This window comes from Triticum aestivum, chromosome 7A, assembly GCF_018294505.1.
Source record: "Triticum aestivum cultivar Chinese Spring chromosome 7A, IWGSC CS RefSeq v2.1, whole genome shotgun sequence".
Classification (NCBI taxonomy): domain Eukaryota; kingdom Viridiplantae; phylum Streptophyta; class Magnoliopsida; order Poales; family Poaceae; genus Triticum; species Triticum aestivum.
Genome location: NC_057812.1, coordinates 698,650,369 through 698,659,948, shown reverse-complemented (window position 1 = coordinate 698,659,948; position 9,580 = coordinate 698,650,369). Strand labels below are relative to the sequence as shown.

Below are 9,580 nucleotides of genomic sequence, written 5' to 3'. Positions count from 1 at the left end.
CTTAACGACACATTTTATTTAATTATTTCTATGATAATCCATTTTTCTTCAATATATAAAAACACTAGAAATCAATAACTGGCCTTGGCAGTGAATTAATATGTCAGTCCAATAAGAAATAAAAATATGTTAAACCCTTATATAAATGATGTGAATATAGCATATGAATACTTCCACAATTATAGATATATTTGAGACATATTAACATCCCAAGCTTAATCCATGCTCATCCTCTAGCATGTAGATGAGAACAAAAATAATTTGTGAAGTGTGAATGCTATAATGGAGCAAAAGTTTGATCACATAGAGAATGCTAGTTTTAATAACAAGAAGCATCATTCTATCAAATTCAACATAACATAAAGTAGTAATGAAGTGTCTCGTAAATATGACAAAACTATAATACAAACATAAAGCAGCGCATATACATCAATTAAGTAAAGACGATGACTAGGCAACCCAACTTGAAGAGAACCATCATATGTTTGTGTTACCCAAGAAATTACTATTAATAAGAATTCATAAAATGCTAAGAGTGATCCCCATTCTCAATAGATGGTGCTTAAGGAAAGTTGGAATTGGCTCAACATAAAAAGTAAAATGGTTAGGCCCATCGCAGAGAGAAGGGATTGCCATGTGCTTTTCTTTTTGTTAGTATCTTTCTTTATGTTTTGCACTCAAACCTTTAGTGCATTGGAACTTTATTTTCCTTTTCCCCTTGTGATTGTGCCCATTTGCATTATTATTATGGTTTTTCGCTCTACCACTATTTCATGGAAAACATCAGTTCCAAGTCACTAAAAATTCAAACTCCCTTTTCAGGTAACATTTTTACCAACACCAATGACAATTTGCTTGTAATGACATTACCAATTCATGAATAGATAGGTATAGTGGACGCCTTATGGCGTACACTTTGGCTGTGGGATTTTGGACGCACACACATAATTCATGCTTAGTACAAGAAAAAGGATAGCAAAAGACTTGGAGAACCCGCCTAGTAAGCATACAAACCACAATTATGCATTCTTGAATACTAACATTATTAAGAAAACATTAACATGATGATAACCTACAAACCTAAATATCACCAAGGCTGACTTGGAATTTACCAAACATGTGAGCATGTGCCAAAGTCAATCATCTGTTCTCCAATAGGAGGTACTTACCACCACAACATGATAGGCTTAACTTAATTTTGCAAATATTTTTTCATTATTATAAAAGTCCCTATTTGATTAAATATCTGGGCTATCATAGTTCCGCATATATTCTGATAAATTAATGAGGGACCATGTTTAGTTCTTGACAGTTATAATTTGAAGTGCAGGGGAATCATTCCATTCATAAGTTTACTCTAAGGATATAAATGAAGCACACGAATAGTAGTATAATAATTTATTCCAACAAATATAAGTGAATATCAAAGAGTAGTAGATCCAATATGATAGCACACTCAAAGATAAGATAATCGCTCCAAGCCAAAATGAAATGGTTTTTTGATTTTATAAAGAAACACCAAGAGAGAATAGAAGCGAATAATAAGCATAAAACCACAGGCAAAGAAAACAAAATAACAAGAGACGAAAAATATTTGGGGGTTTATAGTTTTTCAAAGAAAAGAAAAGAAAAACTAGATAAGAACCAAATGAAAAAACAAATAAAAAATAAAAAAGGAAAATAGAGTCAACAAAATATTTAGTTGCTTTGGAAAAGAAAAAAAAATAACCAAATGAAGAAGCAAGATTTTTTGTCATTTTCTAAAGCTAAGGAGCAAATGAAAACAAAAAGAAAAACAAATAATATGATTTTTTTTCTTGCGAAGACAAAAGAAGCAAATAAGAACCAAATTTAAAAAATGAGTCCTGCATTCCTTGGGGTGTTGACTCTTGGTGTGGTTTACTGGTTGAATGTGACCGTGGTTGGTTCCGCCCTAGAGTGAAAATGGAAACTTTCCACAAAAGTATTTGTGAGGAGGAGGTACTAGTCACACTTATCTTCAAGGAAGGGAAGAATGCCAGTGTTGTTTGCCAAATGGTAGAAGTCATCGAGAATTCCCGCATCCCTCAAGAAAGTGTTGCACGGCCATTCGCACGGCCGCACTTTGCCCACACGAGGAAGGTGATATTTGGGCTTCGGAACCTCCTTAGGGGTCTGTCTTGAGGATCCTCTTAACCTCCACTTGAGCATTTTTTTTGAAAATTTCTGAAATTTTTAGTGACTCAAAATAGAAGTGAACCAAACTCAACAAAACTGATAGCAGCTATTCCCATAAGCATCTAGAAGCTACATCATGCATCAAAACTACTTTGGACCATCTAAATTTGAAATGCAAGATCAAAAACAAGGTCACCACAGCAGCAAAAATTTGCAATATATAAAGCAATAGAACAAAAACTAATTGGACCATTGGAGGAGTCACATACCGAAGAACAATCTCCCAAAATAGTTTTGGAAACGGAGTTCCGAGCAAGGAGATTAATAATGTTTATCAAGTCTTATTAAAAAATTATTTTCGAATGACATGAAACCGAAGAACCTTCATATAACACTAGGTTACCTCAACGGTATGCATCTCTCCAATAATAAGAGTTTCATATTTCTTCTTGTCATTAGGAAGAGGGAGTTGAAAACTTCCAATAGTAATTGTTGGATCCTCAATAACATTAATACCATTCACTTGAAATTGCTTCTTGAGAAAGTGTAACGTATGCTCATTACCATTGATATGAAAAGTGACCTTGCCTTTCTTGCAATCCTCCTGCAGTATTCAAGAAGGGTCTACCAAGGATAATCGACATGTCGTCGTCCTCGGGCATATCAATTATAACAAAGTCTGTCAAGATAGTAACATTTGCAACTACAATAGACACATCCTCACAAATACCGATAGGTATAGCAGTAGATTTATCATCCATTTGCAATGATATTTCAGTAGGTGTAAGTTTATTCAAATAAAGTCTTCTATATAAAGAGAAAGGCATAACACTAACACCGGCTCCTAAATCACATCAAGCAGTTTTAACATAGTTTCTTTTAATGGAGCGTGGTATAGTGGGTATTCCTGGATCTCCTAGTTTCTTAGGTATACCATCCTTAAAAGAATAGTTTGCAAGAATGGTGGAAATTTCAGCCTCAGTCACCTTTCTTTTATTAGTGACAATATCTTTCATATATTTAGCATATGGGGCCATCTTTAAGATACCAGTCAAACAAGTACGCAAAGAGACTGGCCTAAGAATTTTAGTGTTCAAACTCTTCTTCATCCTTATTCTTAGATGGTTTAGTTGGGGAAGGCATGTGTTTCTGAACCCATGGTTCTCTTTCCTTATGATACGTCTCCAACGTATCTATAATTTTTGATTGTTCCATGCTATTATATTATCAACCTTGGATGTTCTATATACATTGATGAGCAAATTTATATCATTTTTTGGGACTAATAGTGCGCATTGCCAGTTGCTGCTTTTTTGCTTGTTTTTTTACTTTGTAGAATATCTGTACCAAACGAAGTCGAAATGCCATGAACCTTTTTGGAGATTCTTTTCTGGTGATAAGAGACCCTGGAAGCTTCAGGAGGCCATGAGAAGATGGAAGAGGGCCCACTAGGCACCAGGGCGCGCCATGGGCCTCTAGCACACAATGGTGGGTAGCGGGGCCCACGAGCATCATTTTAACCTACCTCCACCTCTATAAATACTCTAAAATCCCAAAACCCTCAGGGAAGTCCACAAAATACTTTTTCCGCCGCCGCAAGTTCCAAAACCACGAGACCTAATCTAGAGGCCTTTCTGGCAATCTGTTGGAGGGGGAAACGATCACAGAGGGGTTCTTCATCATCCTTGCTGCCCTTCCGATGATGCATGAGTAGTTTACCACAAACATATGGGTCCGTAGTTAGTACCTAGATGGCTTCTTCTCTCCTTTTGATCTTCAATACAATGTTCTCCTCGGTGTTCTTGGAGATCTATTTGATCTAATGACTTTTTGCGGTGTGTTTGTTGGGATCCGATGAATTGTCAGTTTATGATCAGATCTATCCATGAATATTATTTGGGTTTTCTCTGAACTCTTTTATGCATGATTATTATAGCTTCGTATTTCTTCTCCAATTTATTGGTTTGGTTTGGTTTGGCCAACTAGATTGATTTATCTTGCCATGGGAAGAGGTGCTTTGTAATGCGTTCGATCTTGCGGTGCTCAATCCCGGTGACAAAAAGGGACATGACATGTATGTATCATTGCTATTAAGGGTAAAAAGGTGGGGGTTATTCATACGTGAGTTTATCTTGTGTACATCATGTCATCTTGCTTAAAGCATTACTCTGTTTTTCTATGAACTTAATACACTAGATGCATGCTAGATAGCGGTCGATGTCTGGAGTATTAGTAGTAGATGCAGACAGTAGTCGGTCTACTAATGTTGGAAGTGATCCCTATATACATTATCATTGCCTTGGATATTATCATAATTATTTGCTTTTTTGTCAATTGCCCAATAGTAATTTGTTTACCCACCAACAATAGTCAGATCTTTCTTCTTTGTTTGCAATATATATATAATTATAATATTATACCAAAATGAATGCCTTTTTGCTTGGCATGGAAAAAACTTCAAAAGTCAACTAAGAAATAAAGACTTTTGCTTTGGCTGAGTTGTAGACGGAGTCTTATATAATCATTAAATGTGACTAGGATATATTTATAGAGTATATAATTACATATATATGTATAAATTACTTTTAAAAAGACATGGTTATTTTCCAAAGGATATACCATCATATCAAGTCTTATTTATATAACATCTAAATTTATTAAGAAAATTATATGTAAAGTTAAAATTGAAAATTATATGCCGATGTGTTTCAGTCATAATTTGGGTTCCAAGATCTAATTCCGTGTAATCTTTGTTACTGAATTACATCTTCTCTCTGTTGAGTCACATCTTATTTATCATGCCAAAGCCAAATTAAACATTCAGAAACAGAAAAGATAAATTTGACAACAATAATTACACAATTCAGATCTTCATTCAATATTAAATATATGGTCGGTACTATTCAGAGTGTATCTTTTTTTCCTTTCATTCCTGGAGTAACCAACCGAGTTTTATAATAAAGTATGTGCATTGACGCCGGCAGTGCAATAAGTAGTCACGCAATTGACCTTTTTGAAACTGTATGGCTATGGCCGTGTAGTTCTCCCAATGGCAATGGCTTGGAGATCACCATTTCTCTACTCATTAGTGCATGCCGAGAAGGAAAGACAGCTAACTTCGAGTGGCAAAGTATTCTCACAAGATTGAGAATAATAGGAGGAGAAGATGTCTGGGAGGTGAGTTCTATATCAAATTATTGTGGTCAGTATATAGTTTTCAAATAATTTGGGGCATGGTAAACATATCTTCGCATCAATGTTGTTGAAATAATTTTTAATGATTTTCAGTTGAATACGCTTAATTTCAAAGCAATAGTTATATGAGTATAACCCTTTCCAAAAATATACGTGGCCGACGACTGCTTTTCGCCTATGATGCAATTAAACAATCACACTTTTGTATCAATTTACAGGAAAAGTTTAAAAACCTGGAATTGTAGCCACATAGTAAAATTAATGTGATTAGGATGTCAAAATTATGCAACCTATGTTTTCACAATGACTACATTGTAGAGGGGGCTGGGGGTAGTAACGATTGAAAATAAAATATATAGATGCCATACCTTTTTCATTTTGAAATAGATGATGTTCTAGAAACTTATGTTCAGGTGGATCATACACTGAAGCCTCAACACGAATGTTACGTCCATATATTGATCTAACAACACATGAGAACTATCAGTTAGCTTGTGTTCTAAATTTGACTTCTATCCAATGATCCAATATCACACGTAGATACATACGGTCAATAATATAGTACTTATAGGAATGAAATAATTGACAACTTCATCTTAAAAAGTATAATAATGCACTACTAGGGAAAACCTTATACACAGAAATTTATTAGTAGCGCGGTTTAAAAATGGGCGCTACTGCTAATTAGTAGTAGCGAGGGGTATAAAAACCGCGCTACTACTAAGTTGATAGTAGTAGCGAGGGGTATAAACCCGCGCTGCTACTAAATGGTCTCCAACAATGCCCCCGGGATAGGCCATAGTAATAACGAGGGGTATAAAACGGGCGCTACTACTAAGTAAGTAGTAATAGCGCAGGTAAGACCCCCACGCTACTACTAAGCGTGTCCACCCCGGTCCGATCCACACTCCCACCCGACCACCACCTCCCACCCCACCAACCGTCCCACACCACCCACCCCCCATCTGTCTCAAAAAAAATGCAGCCCGATCCAGATCCCCAACCTCCTCTCCTGTCCCAACCCACTCGCCGCCGGCCTCCCTTCCACCTCCTCTCCTTCGTCCGTCCGCCCCCATGCCCCCTGCCGCGTGCGGCACGCCGGCGGCCGCGCGCCCGCCGCTCCTCGTCTTGCGCCGCTGCCCGCCCCCGCCCCAGCCCCGGTGCCGGCAACGAAGCCGTCCCCGCCCACCAGGTCCGGGATCCCGCCGCGGTACGACCTAGACGCCAAGTGGGACGCCTGCCTCGACCTCTCCATCCGCCGCGTCGCCTACTCCTCCCTCGCCGGCGCCTTCGGAGGCCTCATCCTCTTCCGTAAGCCCCCAACCCCCTCCGCCTCACCTCTCCATTCCCCTCGCTGCATCACGAGATCTGTTCGCCGCGCCTCCGTGGGTATCTCATGATCTAGGGTTGCGCGAAAATAATGCTCGTGTTCCATCTCGATTGGCCTAATCTGATGAGGGATTCCTAGCTGCATAGGTAGGGCGCGCTCCTCCAGGCAAAAACATTTGGGAATGTTACTAATGCGCACGCCCTGCTTTAGGGTGCTGTAGATTGATTGTTTCCTGCGCGATTGGAGCCCCAAATTTGCGTCGAGTGCTCTGAGATTCTGATGATTGTAAGCAAAAAAATCGCTTACGTTTTATTTCCTGTATGTTTGTATTCTGCAGAGGCCAGAGTCTCATTTCAATTGATTCGTCAGCCAGTGTATGAATAGCAGGACGTGCTTGAATTGGGCTAGGCTATGTGATGGCTTTGACTGTTAGCCAGGGAAACTTTTGTTTGTGATTTTATTGGTGTGAATAATGCTTTCCTGGTGTTAGTCATGCTCTCGGAATGGTTATGGTGAATCATGGTTCTGAAAATAATTCAGTCTTACCATCATTTCCTCGTGTCTGGTATTTTTTTAGAGAAAGAACAACGCTTTGTCTGATTGGGATTGTGGTAATCAAGAAAAATGCATGAATAATTGCTAGGCAAACTGCTTACACCATATAGGCTGCAGTATGTGGAGTCCTAAGTCAGTTTCATTCTCGAACTTTAGGGGCTTGTCCATTGATGTCTATGTGATGCTTGTTATCAGCTAATCTCAAACTGTTTCCCTGTATCCTATTCTGTTGAATAACTTGGAGTCCTTTTATTTGTATCCAGAATGAGTTTGATTTCACAAGTTCTATAAAGTAAGCAATGCAACTTGTTACTGTGTATCTGATGTTGGTAAGGGAACTATTAAAAAAGTTATTTGGCTATGTGAATTGTCTGTTTTCCACCCGATAATCCATAATTATTAGTTTTCCTAGCAATTATTCATGCATTTTTCTTGAATGTTCTCAAATTTTATAATCTTATTTACTTGTTAATTATTCAGAGTTGGCATATGCCGAAAGAAACACTTTGAGAAGAACTCAAATTTACACTTCGTGAAGTAACTGTCACTAAATCTATGGTCTAATGCATGTTTGTGACATGTGTTATTTTATACAGGTAGCCCAACAACCCGCTGGGCATCAGTTGCACTTGGAGCTGGTGTGGTGATAGGGGTTGCGTTCAGCAAACTGGTCGGCCCCTGAATGCTCATACATATTCAATGGTTCTCCTCCAAAGTGGGGAAAGGTAAGCATTTCTATTCTCCCCCTTACCCGCTGTTCGTCTTCTTCCTCCGATTGCTTGCTGCACCACAACAAGTAATTATTTTTTCAGAGAGGAGAAGAGGAGAGGTCTTGCAATCCAACTTACCTGTATTCTTGAACAAATGAAGCACAATACTTTGCAACACCTCAAGTTTCAAACTGAATAAATTATGTTGGCCACCTGTATTTACAAAATTTACCTTGTATATGCATTGTGCTTGTCTTTCGTTAGTTAGCAACTCAACTCGACTCATGCTGGTGGCAAGATTTGAAATCACTCTAGTGCAGTTTGCATCTTTGTAACTGAACATGTTATAACATCAATATTAACAGTAAAAAAGTGGACTTTGTATGTGTAGTATAAGCAAGTTCAAGTGATTTTGCGAATCTTCTTTCCTTTGGTTATGCCTAAGATTTCACAATCATTTTGTATTTAGTTTAGAAACTGAAAAATGAAGAGAGTTGCCTTTCCTTTTGTTATACATGCAGCCATGTGCTTGACGCCACCTGATGCGTGCGTTTTGTGCTCCTATTTGCTTGTCAAGCAGAAATCTGCTGTTGTGATAGGAGGACGACGAGTCGAGTGGCTGCTCCGACCCTGCTACTGCCCACACGATAGAAGGTCCTCTCTCTCTCTCCCTCCCTCTCTCTCTCTCTCGTTTTTTATTCCTCTCTCTGATGAAAGTTTGGTGCAACCTAACTCATAGTTGTACCCTTGGTAGAGTGAGTTGTTTGACATGTTGTTGATCTGAAGTAAAACCACTTAATCATCCTCTTCCTTTTTTTTAAAACAAACCAGTCTTGTCATTGTTTCCCAGTGTATGGTAATTTGAAGAAAGAACAATGCTATTCCTGTCTGGGATTGTGGTCTGTTGGGGACTTGAACACTGCTCTGTTCTTCAAAATTACAGCGTGTTTGCTCCTAGTGCTCAATCATATTCTGTCCTAGATCGTTATCCACCTAGGCTGTTGATCTGCATAATGCAGACTTTCATTGTAATATGTAAGATGCGTATGATATTTTTCGAATATGATCGATGGTAAACTTACAGACTTACTGATTCCTGAGTTCTATCTTGATGCTTTTTGTTCCAAGTGTTAAGCAGGAATTGATAGGGCTGTCATATGATTTTGTTTAATCTTTGCTAATGTGAATTGTGAAATGTTGGTTAAACTTAATATGATCATCACCAAACTCTCTACCTCAGTTCTGTTTTAGTAGTGACGCAAACTGCTTACAGCATATAGGCTGCAGTATGTGGAGTCCTAAGTCCAAAAAAGAGGTTTGGACACGTTTATTATTATAGTTATTACTTGGTAAATTTAGTAAGAACAAGTAAGAACTAGTAAGAGTTAAATCAACTGTGTGGGCAGCATTAACATAGGTGCTCCTGTGTCGTGCTGCTACGTACTTGGTAGTTCGACCTTCTCCATCGATTAGTGAGCTCCGCCACCGAACGTAGCTCATGTGCTGTGTTGCTATTCTAGCCAAAGGTTTTCTCTCAATTTATGCACTTTTCCGTTGAGTGCCTTTGTTTTAAACTATGAGATATGCCTATGTTTAATTCTGAAATCTCAATGCAATTTTATGTTGTTGCAAA

At 38.3% G+C, this 9,580-nt stretch overlaps 1 pseudogene; it reads left to right on the top strand.

Annotated features, from left to right (window-relative positions):
• The first annotated feature begins 5,323 nt into the window (after positions 1-5,323).
• LOC123153772 (uncharacterized) lies at positions 5,324-8,905 on the top strand (annotated as a pseudogene).
• The last annotated feature ends 675 nt before the right edge of the window (positions 8,906-9,580 follow it).